Below are 16406 nucleotides of genomic sequence, written 5' to 3' on the forward strand. Positions count from 1 at the left end.
AGTATAGGAAGGTGAGTAGTTTGAAATAAAGATTGAGAAAAGACATATTATGGAGTACTTTAAATGCCAAAGGGCTTTATAATTTCTCCCACAAGCAATAAGGGCATGAGTATTGGGATTGAAAGAACCAGACTACAGCCATGCTAGTCAGAAAATAAACATTTGATAGGTATTAAATATTGAAGAATCTAACAAGCTAATGTTTTGTTGTTCATTTGTCTTCAGTCATGTCTGACTCTTCCTAACCCCCATTTGGGGTTTTATTGGCAAAAATACTGGAGTAGTTTGCCACTTCCTTCCCCAGCTCATTTTACAAATAAGGAAATGGAGACAAACAGGGTTAAATTACTGGGTCACACCACTAATAAGTGGGCTGACTCCAGGGCCAGTGCTTTCTCCACTGTGCCACCTAGCTACCCTTACAATCTAATGGGGGAAGACAATACACAAAAGAAAGCTAAAAAGGGAAGAGGGGAGAGCCATCAGGGGATGCCTACGATAAGACATGATGTTTGTGGAAAGAATTAGCTGGAAAGTTCTAAGTCTTTTACCAAAAAAAAGTTGGGGAGTTGTTTATTTCTCAGCCCTCCTGTCAAAGGGAGAGGCACCTGAAGGAGCTGAAGAAATATACTCAATATTTGAGTCAATCAACTGCATTGAAAAGAACTGAGTCAATCTGTGTGATGACTAAATTTCAAGCTTATCCTGAAGGAGGCATGATGTTCCTGGAGTTGAAACCAAGCAAAGCAGCTGATGTTACCTAAAAATGTTAAGTAGTTATCTAGATGTTATCTAACCCACCCTAAAGGAAGGCTTTGAGAGGAGTTTTTATTTCTCTACCTTCTAATCCTCTACTCAGAGGAAAGAGGTAAATGAGGATGCTTATGAATTTCAAGAGATTGGGAGAACTACCAGCATTGACACCCAGCAATGGAGTGACATGGCAAAAGAGCTTTTCCCTCATCCAGAAGTGAACTAAGTGAGCTACCTGAAGTTTGAATCCACTCAAAATTGTTTTGCTTGACTGTACATGTTTGTAACATGTTTTGCTTTTTATATTTTCTCAATGGAAGGGGAAGGAAAAGATGGGAGGGAAAGAATTAAGATAAAAAACATAATACTGTTTTTTTTTAAACAAAAAAGACTGGGTCCACTCTCCCTAGGAATCTAGATATAGAGGAGAAAATATTTCCTGGTTTGGGGAAATGTTTTGTACTTTGGTTTTTTGAAAGCAGCTGGGTGGCGCAGTGGCTAGAGTAGTGGTCCTTAAGTCAGGAAGACTCATCTTTCTGAGTTCAAATTCAGCCTCAGATATTTACTAGCTAGGTGACCCTAGTCTAGTCATTTAACTCTGCCTCAGTTCCTCATCTGTAAATTGAGCCAGAGAAGAAAATGGCAAACCATTCCTAATATCTTTTCCAAGAAAATCCCAAATGGGATCACAAGGAATGAGATGTGACTGAATAAGACCATTTAAAAATATATTTCTTTGTGAAATTTAATGGATGTTAATTATTTATTAATAATATTAAGATATTAACAAATTATACCAGAGAGATTGGTAGTGGTAGATAATAATGGAGAAGTAATCACTGCCCATTTATTTTGAGGAGAAAATACTTGAATTGGGGGTTGACTCAATAGCATTATTAAAAAAACCCATTCAGGGGTACCACTAAAATCCTAAAAGAAAGCTAGAGCAGCAGCCTTGCTCTGGGAATCTGACCTGCTAGTACTACTGTGGGTTGGAAAAATAACTTAAGAGCTTTACTATCTTTATTATCATCTTGCAATTCTATTTCACCAACTGCTTTTTGCTTTGAATTTATATATTATCTGGATTGGTGTGGTAAGAGAAGATGTGTCAATAGTGAGAATTCAGAACTGTGAATCCAAACAGACAACTACATTCAAAGTACCATCAAGGGGCCCACCTTGATGGGACTCCAAAGTAAAGTCTAGAAGACCTGAATTCAAAACCTGCCTCAGATACTTACTAGCTACATGATCCTGGAAAAGTCACTTAATTATTGTTTGCCTCAGCTTTTTTATCTGTATAATGGGGCTAATAATAGCATCTACTTTGCAGAATGGTAGGATTAAAAGATATAACACATATAAAATTCTCTGCATACCTTAAAGCCCTATGTAAATGTAGGCTATTATTATTATTAGATAGAAAAATAATCTTTTCCATGTGTATATATGTGTACAGGATATCAGTGTATTTTAAAATTATTATTTAATCCTTTAAAATGTCATTAGTAATATATATTCACTTTTTGGGGGGAGTAAGGCAATTGGGGTTAAATGAGTTGCTCAGCATTGCACAGCTAGTAAATAGTAAGTATCTGAAGCCAGATTTGAACTCAGGTCCCCCTGAATCCAGAACTGGAGCTCTATCCACTGTACCATCTAGCTGACCCCATTCTTGTGGTTTTAAGCTACTAAAACTTAACTGAATATAATGTGTATATATCTATATGTGTGTGTTTATATACATACATATGTGTAGATATAGGTACACATGATATATTTTCCATCAGTGCTTCTACTTGGTTTCAATTCCACAGAACAGCATACTTTCCCCAAGACAGGCTTATCATTGGTGAGCCTTTCCTTACAGAGGGCTCTGAACTTTCAGAATTTCTGACAGGTAACTCTACATAGCAAAATCCCAGAATTGTTTCACACTGGTATTCTGGTCCTGAGCTGTATCCTTGTATCCTGCTGTTTCCTTGTTCTGGTCATGGAACCCTGCTGTGAAGCAAACTTGTCTCTTTGTTGCTGTTACCTACCCCACCTTATCAGGGCTACAGCTTACTGTGTATCCATTTGATGTAAGTACTGAGATTTACCCACACTAAATTTGCCCACAGCTAGAGGAGATCCTGGCACATATGTCTGGTTTTCTTCCTCCAATAAAATAAAGAAAGCCTTTTGTTTATAACTACCTATAGCTTTTTAATTTCATTTTGATTTGATTTGATTTTTTAGAGTTAATTGTGATTGTGATAACCTGTATGAGCTCTTTAGTCTTTTTTAGAGTTAACAGTGATTGTATAATCTCTGTGGCTTTGTTGTTGTTGTTGTTTTTTTAGGAGAGATAACATATACTGTGTGTATACATCTATTTATACATATGTATATTTCTGTATAACTCTGTATGTATACGTGTGTATAATTATTATTGCTCAATCATTTCAATCATGTCTGATTCTTCAAGACTTATTTGGAATTTTCTTGGCAGAATAGAGTGGTTTGCTATATTCTTCTCCAGCTCATTTTACAGATGAGGCAATTGAGGCAAACAGGGTTAAGTGATTTGTCTGGGTTACTTAGATTGGATTTGAAGTCAGGTCTTTCTGATTTCAGTGTCTAATCCATTGCCTATACATATATACATATATTATACATAGTAGATAGATAAAAAGTATATGTGTATCTGTGTGTAGCACACAGACACACATTATTTTTGCTTCTCTTGTTCATTTGATTACGAGTTACTAAACCAAATGACAAGGGCTACATAATACATTTTGAAGGGCTGCGAGCATTCAGGTTTGAGAACTCTGTTCTGAAGGTATCTTGTCCACCATAGAAATCTATTCTAAGCCTGCTTAGTTAAGGAAATCAATCAAAGTTTCAGTTTAGGGGAGTATGAGCTATTATTGAATCTGCCTTGATATATTCCATTATTTCTTCTCAGTTAATATAGTTTACAGAGCAGGCCTTAGGCAAAACAGTGAAACATTCATTCACCAAATAAACATATTAAGTGTCTGTGCCAAGGTGGCTGGGCTAGAGAGGAGCTACAAAGTTTAGATAATAAATACCTTGTCCTCCTAGAGTTTACAAGTCTAGGAGGGAGTTAATACGCAAATGAAAATAGCTATAGTATCGAATATTACAAAAGCGCATTAGTTGTAAAACCAGAATGTCACAGGAGGAAGAATGATATTGATAGACAGTATCAGAGAAGTCTTTGAGGTAAAAATTCAACAGGTAAAGAGGAGATAGGTGGCATCTCTCAGATATAAGGAATAGTTTAAGTAAAGGAATGATGGGAAAGTAGAGTGGTCCAGGTTGATTTGAATGAAATAATGTGTAGTAGAATGATATCAATAATAATTCATGAATCCATAAACATTTTTAAGTACCTACTATGTGCCAGACACTGCTTGGGATACCTAAAAAAAATGGTAAAAGTTCCTATCCACAAAGAGTTTACAGTCTGATAGGGGAGACAAGTAAAGAAATATGTGTGTACAAATTATACATAGTATAAATAGGAAATAATTAAGGGAAAACACTATAATAGAGTTTAGGAAAGGCTTTCTATAGAAGATAGAATTTCAACTGTCACACACAATCCCCCACACATATACACCCCTCCACTCCCATTCAATAAACTCTAGTGGCTCCCTATTGCCTCTATGAGTAAATACAAAATAGTGTTTGGCACTCAAAGGCTTTCAACCCAGCCCCTTCCTATGTTTCCAGTCTTTTTACACGTCACTCCCTGACATACTCTTTGATGGAGTAATATTGGCCTCCTGGCTGTTCTAGGAACAAGACACTCCATTTCTTTGGAAATTTCTCTGCCGAGCTCTGGGCATTTTCTCTGGATGTTCCCTAGACATGCAAAACTCTCCTGCCTCTGTTCCAACTACTGACCTCCCAAGTTTCCTTTAAATCTCAACTAAAACCTCACCTTTTATACGAAATCTTCCCTAACCCTTCTTTATTCCATTGATTTCCATCCTTTAATTTTTTTTATTTAACCTGTATACAGTTGCTTTATATTCATTTGTATATTGTCTCTCCCATTAGATTGTAAGCTCCTCATAGTTAGAGATTGTCTTTTGCCTCTTTTTATATCCCTCACCTGGCTTAGCACATAGTAGGCATTTAATAAATGTTTATTGAATGAATGAATGATTTAGAGGAGCCAGGAAGATCAGTAGAGAGAAGAGAGAACATTCCAGGCATGGAGAACACCAAAAGACATTCCAGGAACCCAGAAATGGAATGTCTTGTTTGCCAAAGATCCAGAAGGTCAGTGTCAATGAATCAAAGAGTATGTGTCAGGAGTAGGATGTAAGATTATTGGAAAGGTAGGCTTTGAATATCAAAGAGAGCTTTTTATACTTGGTCCTCAAGGCAATAAGGATGTACTGGAGTTTATTGAGTAGGGAGGTGACATGATCAGACCTATGCTTTAGGAAAATCATATTAGTGGCTCAATGAAGGGTAGATTGGAATGAGGAGAAACTTAATGGAGGAAGATCCACCAATAGTCTATTGCAGTAATCCAGGCATGAGGTGACAAAAGAGTGATAGCAGTGGCAGAAGAGAAAAGAAGACATTTATGAGAAATGTTGAAAAGGACATTTATGAGAAATGTTGCAAAGGTAAATTCATTAAGGACATATTGAGCTTAAGACTGGACAATCTGAGAACTCAAAAGTAGTTGGAAATGTGAGACTGGAAGACAGCAGAGAATTTGGGGCAAGATAGATTGGAGAATCATCAGCATAGAAATAATAATTAAATCTATTTGAATTGATAATATCACTAAAAGAAGTAGTATATAGAAAGAAGAGATCTCAGAAAAGAATCTGGGGCACACAGAGTTAAAGGACATGATCTGGAAGAGGATCCAGAAAAGGGAACAGAGAAAGTCAGAGAGGTCGGCGGAAAACCAGGAGAGAGTGGTGTCTTGGAAACCTAAGAAGACAGTATCAAGAGAAAAGCATGATTTATAGTGTCAAAAGCTGCACTGAGATTAAAGAGGATGAGGATTGAGAAAATGTTATTGATTTGGAAACTAAAAAATCATTAGTAACTTTGGAGAGAGCAGTTTGGTGGAATGTTAATGTTAGAAGTCAGATTGTAAGGCGTTAGAAAGTGAAAAAAGAAAAAGTAGAGACAGCATTATAGAAAACTTTTTCAAAGAGTTCTGCCCTTACCAAGGATGGAAAGGCATCTCTTTATTTATATTTATATCCCAAATTAACAAAATAAAATTTGAAACACAAGGTTTTGCAAGGGTGAATATTGAAAATTATCTTTGCATATATTTTAAAAATAAAACGCTATTATTATAAAAAGAAAAAAATTAATAAGATACCTTTGCTAAGTGCTAGGGATACAAAAACAAAAAAACAAAGTCTCTGTCTTCAGGAAACTTACATTCTATTGTGGGAATTTTTATACTTTTTCTGATAAATATTTCCATTTTATAGGCACAAAAAAAGTCTTAAACTCCAGGAAAGGTTCCTTCTGATGATTCATCAAAGATATTGGTTTCCTTAAGGATATGCTAACATAACAGAAGTTCTCATTGCAGATCCTGCCAAGCTAGAGAGGATTCACAAGTCCTCTGACTGACTGAATGTCTGTCTGTTTTCAGAGAATCAGACTAGCTAAGAGAGGAGAGGTTCCTTGCTAGAAGGTTGATCACCAGGAAGAATGGGACATTTGTGGCCCAGAAGCTCCTGAGTTTCTCTCAAATGTGAGAGTTGAGATTTGCTTTATGTATAATGGTGAAAGCAACAAAGTAATAAGTTTTAAGTCAAAGGAATAATCCCCTTATTGTGAGATTTGGGGTATCTGCTAGTAAATGAGTAAGGTATTGTTGACCTTCCTAGAATTCCTAAAGTCATTAGACAAGTACTGCACAATCATCTGAATTATTGCTCTTTGCCAAGTAGAGAGATCTCAGTCACAAAAAGAAGAGACTGGCAAAAATTAACTCAGGTGGCTAGTTCAAATCTTTAACTCACATCTGTTACCTGGGGGTTACATGTATCAAACAAAACCAAATTTCACAAGATCAACACACAGCAACAGCATTACTAAACCATTTCTGAATGCTTTATTCAATTAACCAGGGCAGCATCACCAGAATAATTTCTGAAACAAATTACCTTAAATTACATTTGGTTTCAAAAACAATTACCAGATGATACAGTGGTGTTCTTGAAGAACAGATCTATCCAAAGATTTAATTTTCTGTCTTCCTGGTCCAAATCCAAAGGCTTCAAATCCTTATTATCTAATTGCTTGGTGTCCCTTCTAAAATTGGTTATAGGGTCTTAGTATGAGATACAAAGAATATTTGATCTATGTCACCATATTCAACAATCCATGACTATAATCAATCACAATATGGATAAGATATAGATGACACAGAACCCCGATTCTCTTTTATTTAATTTTTTCTCATGTCTCTGTGGAAAGATAAATTCTTTAAATAAATTCATATCTTTCTTTCCCTGTGCCTCATGGATGTTAACTAGCAACTTAAAGTTTAATTGAGTAATTCATCCTTTACTGAGCACTCAAATTCTAGGAATTAAGCTCCTATTGGCCTTCTTAAAAAGGGCTGAGTCTCTATCACAGACTCAAAGTGAAATGTGTTTTGTTGGCTTTTAAACTAAAGCTCATACAGTCTAGTCTAATACTAGAAAGAATCTTAGCATCATCACATCCAACTGTTTCTTTTTCAGATGAGGAAACATTGGGGCCATTGATTTGCTGAAAGTTAGATAGAGAGCAAAGTCAGGATTCAAATTCAGGTATTCTAAATCATGTTCTTAACCATGACTTTACATTACCTTCTTCAAACAGAAGTCTCTGAAAGATAAGAGCATATGGTAGATAAGATAGCACTTTTCCCTAACACAACTTATGTCCATTCGTTACACATAGTCACTTTGGCCCTCTTTGAATATTAACATATGGGTTTCTCCACCTCTTGTGAGTATTTTGCCATAGAGAATGTTGTGATTTCTAAATAAGGCCTGGGTGGTTGGATTTGTATTGGATTTCCTATGTTCATAGATTGGACTAAAATGTTCAAACAAGCACAGTATATAAAAATATCAAAGTTAGGAAATTTTTTTAAGAAGACAAGAGTTTATATTATCCTGATCCAAACCTGAAGATCTCAAATCCTTTATTACTTATTAAAGATTTGATTTTTATCAATTTATCAATAAAATCAAATCCTAAATTAATGGATATGATGACTCCACTTCCTAATTTTTTCAATTTTGAGCAAATAAGTCATTTTGACTATTAGAAATACCCAAAATAACCATAAAGAATTTATGAACAGAAAGAACTCCTAAATAGAATTATATATATATAATTATTTTACATACATGCATATCTACATTCCTATTTATGTCTAACAGTGAACATTTCTAGGGTGAAGGGTGAGAAGGAAGAAAAAAGGAAAAAAAAAATTTGCATACCTTTATTGTATATTTGAAAGGAATAGCAAATTGTACACAGTAGATTAACAGTTTCATGTGCAATCGTCTTTCATATTATACAGCGTTATAGAAATGCTTGTTTTATTCCATAAATTAAAAATAAAATAACATTTTAAAGATTTTCACCAAGATGGTGAAAGGATGAGAAACCATACCATATTCAGATTGGTTGCAAGAACTAGGAAGATTTGCAAGGGCTGTGCATGCTGCCTTCAAGTATTTGAATGGATGGCTTGTGAAAGAGAAATTAGATTTATTCTGCTTGGCCCCAGAAGGAAGAATTAAGATTGGTAGATGGAAATTGAAAAGTGGTAGATTAAGCTCAATGTAAGGGAAAAAACTTCCTAAAGAAAGTAAAATGAACTAGATTGGGAGATTTTTATTTGATGTCTTCAAGACAAGGGTGCTGAATATATTGTGAAGACTTCAGGTAGGGGAGCAGGACCAGATGGTCCCTTCTGATTTTATAATTCTATGCTTATAGGTATATTTTTAACTAATAATTTCCATTTTCTTAAAATTTGGAGCTTATTTCTTTAAAGTTTTATAAAGGACACTTTTAAATGTACTTCTAGAGAAGTTTAAATGTTTCCCCAAAGTTTATTATAATAATACTATATTATTGTCCCGTCTTTTTTTCCCTTTTTTTATGTGAAAGAGTTTTTTGTTTTGTTTTAATTTTCATTGTGAATTTAAAATAGGAAATAAAATGAGCATATAGAAATTACAACAGTAAAAAAAAAGATTGCACATTAAACTTCATATCTCTTATGTATAGCTTGTTTACTCTTTTTGTAAGTTCATCCTATAGCTTTCAAAGTTGTCTTCCTTGTCTATTCCTTTTTCTTGCCTTCTTTCTTTTCTCTTCTCTGTATTTTTTAAAAACTTATCTCTATGACCTCTTTTTTTCTTTCCTTTTCTTTCTTTCTTTTTTATTTTGCTACCTTATCCCTATTCCCCCTCATTCTCCCATCACCATCATGGAAGAGGAAAGAAAAGAAAAAAACAGCTTTTGTAACAGATATGCATAAACAAGAAAAACAAATTCTCACATGATTTTATGTCAGAGGTAGGTATGATGCAATATATAGTGAGGTCAGGAAGACAAACCCTTACTTGAGTTCAAGTCCTGCCCAAACACTTATTAACTTTCTGATCCTGGACAAGTCACTTAATCTATGTCTGTTTCAATTTTCATACCTATAAAATGGGGATAATTATAGCACCCACCTCCTCGAGTTGTTGAGAAGATAAAATGAAGAAATATTTGAAAAAAGAGTTTTGCAGACTTTAAAGTGTCTTATAAATGCTGCCTGGTACTAGTCTCAAAAAAAAAGTATATCTCAATCTGCTTCTTGAATCCATCTATCACCTGTATGTCAATTTGTGCATAGAAGACCATCCTTTATTTTTTCTAAGCCTTTTTACTCCCACAATTTAAACTTAATGTGGAAATAGCTAAAGTAGATAAAATATTATAATCTCTATCTGATAGATGAGGAAATTGAAGAATAGAAAGCTAAGTGTGCCAGAACTCCTGCTACAAACGAGTACCAGAGACAGAACTAGAAAGATCAATCTCCTTATTTTTCTATGAAATCTATGCTCGTGAAATATATGTCCTATGGTATGGCAATGATTCCCAGAGTCAGAAAAACCTGAGTTCTAATCTGACCTCAGACACATATCTGGGCAATATACTATATTTCTGCTTGTCTCGATTTATTCAACTATAAAATAGGAATAATAATATCACCTACCTCCTCAGGTTGTTATGAGGCTTAAAATAGATATCTTTAAACACTTAGCATGGAATCTGGCCCATAGTAGGAACTTAATAAGTTCCTTCCTTCTTTCTTCCTTTCTTCTTCCTTTCTTACTTTTTTCTTTCTCTCTTTCCTTCCTTCTTTCTCACTCTTCTTCCTTCCTTTTTTCCTTCCTTTTCCCTTCCTTCCTTCCTTCTTTTCTTCCTTGCTTCCTTCTTGCTTTCCTTATTTTTCCCTCTTTTTCTTTCTTTCTTCCTTCTTATGATTCAAAAAACATCATTCTCCCACCAACAGACTCTAACTCTTGCTTCACTAAAATTGAAATTCAGCCCTGGAGTTGTCTGACCTCTAAAAGAAGAAATTAAGAATTTCCTTCATATTCTTTAATTCTTTTTGCCCCTATTCTGAAGCACTGGGGGAAATCACTTAAATATAGCTTATGTTTGGCTAATATCTAAGGATCTACCCAAAAGATATTCACAGGGCCCTTCTAGAAAATCTACAGAGCACTAGATATCAGGTATAAATCAGCTATGCATTTCCTCCCCCATACAAGAAATGCTTACAACATAAAACTCTCATAAAAGATATTTAAAACATGAAACAGTACCTCTTATTTTGCTCTCAAGAGGTAGAGACTCCAAGGATACTTTGTAGGACTGCTGAATAGATATTGTACTTTCACTTTCTAACTATACCTTTTGAGCAACTGAGTCAAGATCCACATTTTCTGGTCAGCCAGAAATGATTGCATGCCTTATCTTTATGTCAATGGTTATTTTCTCTTTCAAGGAATCTTAAGAACTTCCTGCTGTCAACATTCAAACTCTCTAAATGACTCAACTTCTCAAATTCATGAGGTGGTAACCAAGGCTAAAAAGATTCATTAGTCACCTATGCTCAGGGAAAGAAATACAAAGCAGAAAAGACACTGAGAGATAACAAGGACCTTGAGATTCACTCTCAGGCAAATACTCTCTTGTTGTCATGTTGCATGTAACTATCATAGCTGCTACTGAGGAGAGAAAAGGAAGAGAAATTGCCTTTCCTTTACCTCACTGGAAATACCCAAGGAAAAGCTTCCTGAATCCTAATTCATACTTTCTTTCAAGAAAGAAAAAATGATAGCAGAAACCATTTCTTCTAAAATTAGTGAATGGTAGGATTCTTCCTGGCTTTATGGTCAGTCCTCTTAGTGCAGTTTCAATTCCTCCCCCCGATAATAATGTAAGATGTGTATATTCCCCTATAACCTTAATATATCTATGTGGGATATCTAAACATATAGGTAAGCAACTCAAAAGAAAATATTGACAGATATCTCTAAAATATTTCTTGCCCCTCTTATGTTTCTCTGACCCCCTAAATGGTTCTCATCTAGAACTATAATGGGTTCAAAAGAAAATTACTTTCCTGATCTCTCTTGGGAGGAAGACTATACCAAGTTTACACCCACAGATTTAATTCCTTCCCACCAAATGATAGTTACAAAAGATTATCCCAAATAATGAATAGTAAATAGCACAGAGAAATCAGAGAAGTTATGTAGATTATAATATACCAGAAAATATACTGAGTGAATGAGATTTTCCTATTCAGATTGAAATATCTCAACTCAAACCCAAAGAAGAAGCCTTCAATTCTACCCACGGGGAAATTTTCTAAAGTCTCTAGTTATAGGATTTGATTACAAAATTAGGAACCAGCTTTCCCTATCTTCTGCTTTCTCTCTCCATGTGTCTAGAGTCAATCCTCTGACACCAAGCATGTCCTCTTGAAAACAGCATAAATAATATCTTCCCTCTCCAACTTCTCTCATGCAGTCATTGTGTCATCATTTTCTCCCCTAATTACAAACGTCTTATGTAAAATGTTCCAGACTTGACTAAAAATAAAACTGGGTTAAAACAGGAACTAAAAACCTCTGGTCACGCATATCTTTTGGCAAGGGTTAAAACTTGGTCCCATCCCCAAGCATGATCCTTGAGATGTCATACATCATGCCCAAGTGAAAGTCCAGGAGCACTTGAAAAAGGGATGCTGAGATCCCAAAGCAGAGATCCTACAGAGGCGAGCCAGAGCACATGGAGTTCATGGGAAGGGGCCAGGATCCAACTCCAGCATGTTCCAAAGAATGACCCTCCAGACCCAGGCCAACAGATAAATGACAGATAGAGTATAGTCAGGAAGTTCTGAGTTTGAATCATGCATGAGCTACTCACTAGCTCTGTGATCCTGGACAAAACATTTAATTTTTCTCAGCTTTAGTTTTCTCATCTGTAAAATGGGGATTTATAAAACCTACCTCTCAGGATTGTTATGAGGATAAAAGGAGTAAACATGTGTAAAAAGCTTGAAAAACATTACTATCTATACAAATGCCAATTATTATTATTAAAGATTAATTTATTATGTAATCATTTTCATGATGTAACCAACAAGGGAGGGATTGGAATTTCTAAAACTGCTGAGTTTAAGGGATTTCATTTTGGAAATGGGAAAACTAAAGACCATGAACATTAAGTGGCTTGGTCAAGATCACCTAGGTCTCTCATTTCTTCCTACTACATGACAGCTTTGTCAAATTTCTCAATCTTGTAAGGTTAATGCAGGACTCTTTTTGTTGTTGTTTGCTTGCATTTGCTTTTCTTTCTCATTTTTTTCTGTTTGATTTGATTTTTCTTGTGCAACAAGATAATTGGATAAATATATAGGCATATATTGGGTTTAACATATTTCTACCATGTTCAACATATACTGGACTACTTGTTATATACAGGAAGGAGTAGAAGAAGGGGAGAAATTGGGACACAAGGTTTTGCAAGAGTTAATGTTGAAAAATTATCCATGAACATTTTGAAAATAAAAAAACTTTAATAAAAAAAAGATTAGAATAGGAAACTCTTAAAAAGGATCACCAGGAGAGAAATTTCTTTGTTCTTCATTGATTCTAGAAACCAATAGAGAACATTCTCTCTGCTATTAATCTGCCACTCCAAGAGGTAGTGGAAAAGCAACAATATTGGTTTGTATTCTGCTTGCTAAAATTTTAAATGCTAATACTTTGAATCAAAATCCTTGAATTTTATCCAACGACTGCTTTACAACATGAATACATAGGCTTAAATTGAATAAGTTTATCTTAAGATATGTACCCTAAAAATCCAGAGAGATTTGCATATGAACACTTACGCTTAGTGGAAGCTCTGCTTAGGCAAAAACCTCAGGTAAGATGATTACTTGTTCACTGACTGGTATATGGAGAAATTATTGCACAGATATGCACAATAGTCACTGATGAGATTTTATCAAAGCTAGCTGCCCCCAGACTTGATCACACTATGACCTAGCCATTTTCCTACAGTACCATTCCTCTCTCAGCCCCTTACTTTCCTTCTCTTGCTCTAAGAATAATGATTAAATCCATATTACCATTCCTGGAAGAAGTGTGTCAATCAATCGCCCTACATCTCCATTTCCCATCCCAATGACTTCCCAGACCTAAGTGGTTCTTCTTGATCACCACTTCTTTACATGTGCTGCCTTTCTCTACTAGTATGTAAGGGTAAAGATAGCCTTGAATTTTGTCCTTGTATCCCCAATAACTAACACAGTGCACATTCTAGTAAATGCTTATAGTAGCACACATAGTAAATAATAATTATTGGTTTTTGCATTTATCCATTCATAAACTATTAAAGGCAGCACACTGAGAACAGAGCATAGGGTTTGAGCTCAACAAATTTGATGTCAACCCTTTGATCTAGCAATGTCTCTACTGGGTCTGGATCCCAAAGAGATTATAAAAGAGGGAAAAGGACCCACATGTGAAAAATGTTTGTAGTAGCTCTTTTTGTAGTCGCAAGGAACTGAAAATTGAGTGGATGCCCATCAGTTGGAAGGTGGCTAAATAAGTTATGGTACATGAATCATTGTTCTATGAGAAATGATGAGCAGGAAGATTTTAGAAAAGCCTAGAAAGACTTACATGAACTGATGCTGTGAAGTGAGCAGAACCAAGAGAACATTGTACATAATGACAATAAGATTATGTGATGAAAAACTGTGATAGACATTTCTTTTCAATAATGAGGTGATGCAAAGCAATTTCAATAGACTTGTGATGGAAAATGCCATCTACAGCCAGAGAGAGGATTATAGAAATTGAATGTGGATCAAAGTATATAGTATTTTCACCTTTCTATTGTTATTTATTTGCTTGTTTCTTTCTTTTGTTTTATTTTACCTTTTGATCTAATTTTTCTTGCACAGCATGACAAATATGGAAATGTTTTTTCGATAAGAATTGCACATCAAATTGCTTCCTTCTTGAGAGGGGAAGAAGGAGAAAAATTTGTAACAAGATTTTACAAAAGTGAATGCTGGAAACTATCTTTGCATGTATTTGAAAAATAAAATACTATTAAAATTTGAAAAAAAAGAACTAAGGAAAAAAGAAAGAAAATTTGGGCTCAAATATTGATTCTGCTGTTATGTGATTGTTATGAGCCCTAACCCCTTGGAGTCTCCGTTTTCTTATCTATGAAATAAGGTAATTAGACTATGTTACAATAATTAATATTTATATGGCATCTTAAAGTTCTGAAACTGTCTGACATATATTATTTCCTTTAATCCTCACAGCACTATAATATGTTACTAATATTGCTATTCCCCTTTTACATAAACTGAGGCTTATTGGAAGATATTGAACCTTGGCACCAAGTACAGCAGGCAATTCAATATGTCATTCTGCCATGACATATTAGAGAATGGGGAAAATTTTATATGACTTCAAAATATAAAACAATGGTGACCATCTCCATCCTGCCTTTCCAGGCAGCTAAGTAAAGCTTCAGTGTAATGATGGGGTCAACCAAGACCATGGTGGACGTTGAAAGGCATTTACACCTCTTAATTGAAATATTAAATAGACCTTGGGAAGTTCTCCCTGAGAAGTAAATGGATTAGTCAAAAAGTTACTTTGGAGGCACTTTTTGCTATGCTGGCTGAGTACTGACTGGGTGAAGAAACCAGGAGGTAGGTCATAAAAGAAGCTATACATACTACTAGCATGGAACCACCTCCCTAGCAACTATTCTGAGCATAAAATGATGAAATTTCATAGAAAAGCAAAATTATCACCTTGCTATTCCTGGAAGCTATGCTTTTTTAATACAACCCACAATTGCATTTGGGTTTGGGTTTTATTGGGTTTTTTTTTTTTTTTTGACTGTCACACCACACCACACTCTGACTCATATTAATCTTGCAACCCACTAAAACCCCTAGATCTTTTTTCAGAACAACTATTGCCCAAACATATTTCCTCTATCTAAGATTTATAAATTTGAATTTTTGGTACTTAAGTGTAAAAGATTTTACATTTATTCCTGTCGAATTTCGTTTTATTAGATTGTGCTTAAGATCATCCAGGGTGCTAGTTATCCCTTCTACCTTTGGGTCATGTACACAGAGCTATTTATGCCTCTATCCAAGACATTGCTAAAAATGTTAAATAGCACAGAGTCAAGAACAGATTTATGAAGTGTTACACTAGAGACTTCCTGCCATATTGACATGGAACCAGTCAGTCAATATACATTGATTAAATGTTTACTAAGTACCAGGAAAAACACTATCATTAACCTTAAGTAGCTCACATTCTAAGGAGACAATATGTACATAGATATCCATGAATATACAGAATATGTAGAAGATGATCTCAAAGGAAAGGTACTATTAGCAAGAAGGACTAGGAAAGGCCTTCTGCATAAAGTGGGATACTTTAGAATAAATATGAGGAAGGAAATACTTGAAGCAGGGAAATCAGTTTTAAAAAAAACTGTTGCAATAATGCAGACAAGAAATGGTGGGGACCCCTACTAGTATACTTGTTGTGTGAGTGGAGAAAGGGGGACATAGATGAGAGATGCTATAGAGATAGAACTGATAAGATTTGACAATAGATTGGCTATGTGAGGCGAATGTGAGCAAGGAGTCAAGATATTATACCAAGATTGTGAATTAGAAAAGGATGGTAATAATAATAAAGTAATAAGAAAGGAAGAAGAGGTTTAGGAGGAAAGATAATGAGTTTTGTTCTAGACACGTTGAGTTTGAGATGCCAATAGCGCATCCAGTTCAAGTTGCCCAGAAGGCAGTTGGTGATAGGGGACTATAGCTCAGGAGAAAAGATTAGAGATTGACCTAAAATTTGAGATCTGGGAGTCTTATTTAACCTTTTCCCCTTACAACACCTTTTTGCCCCCCAATTTTTTACATGATGATGGGTATATAAAATAGGTATACAAATCAAATATTTATACATAATAAATAATAATTTTGTAACTCC

Source organism: Antechinus flavipes, chromosome 1 (genome assembly GCF_016432865.1).
Source record: "Antechinus flavipes isolate AdamAnt ecotype Samford, QLD, Australia chromosome 1, AdamAnt_v2, whole genome shotgun sequence".
Lineage (NCBI taxonomy): Eukaryota > Metazoa > Chordata > Mammalia > Dasyuromorphia > Dasyuridae > Antechinus > Antechinus flavipes.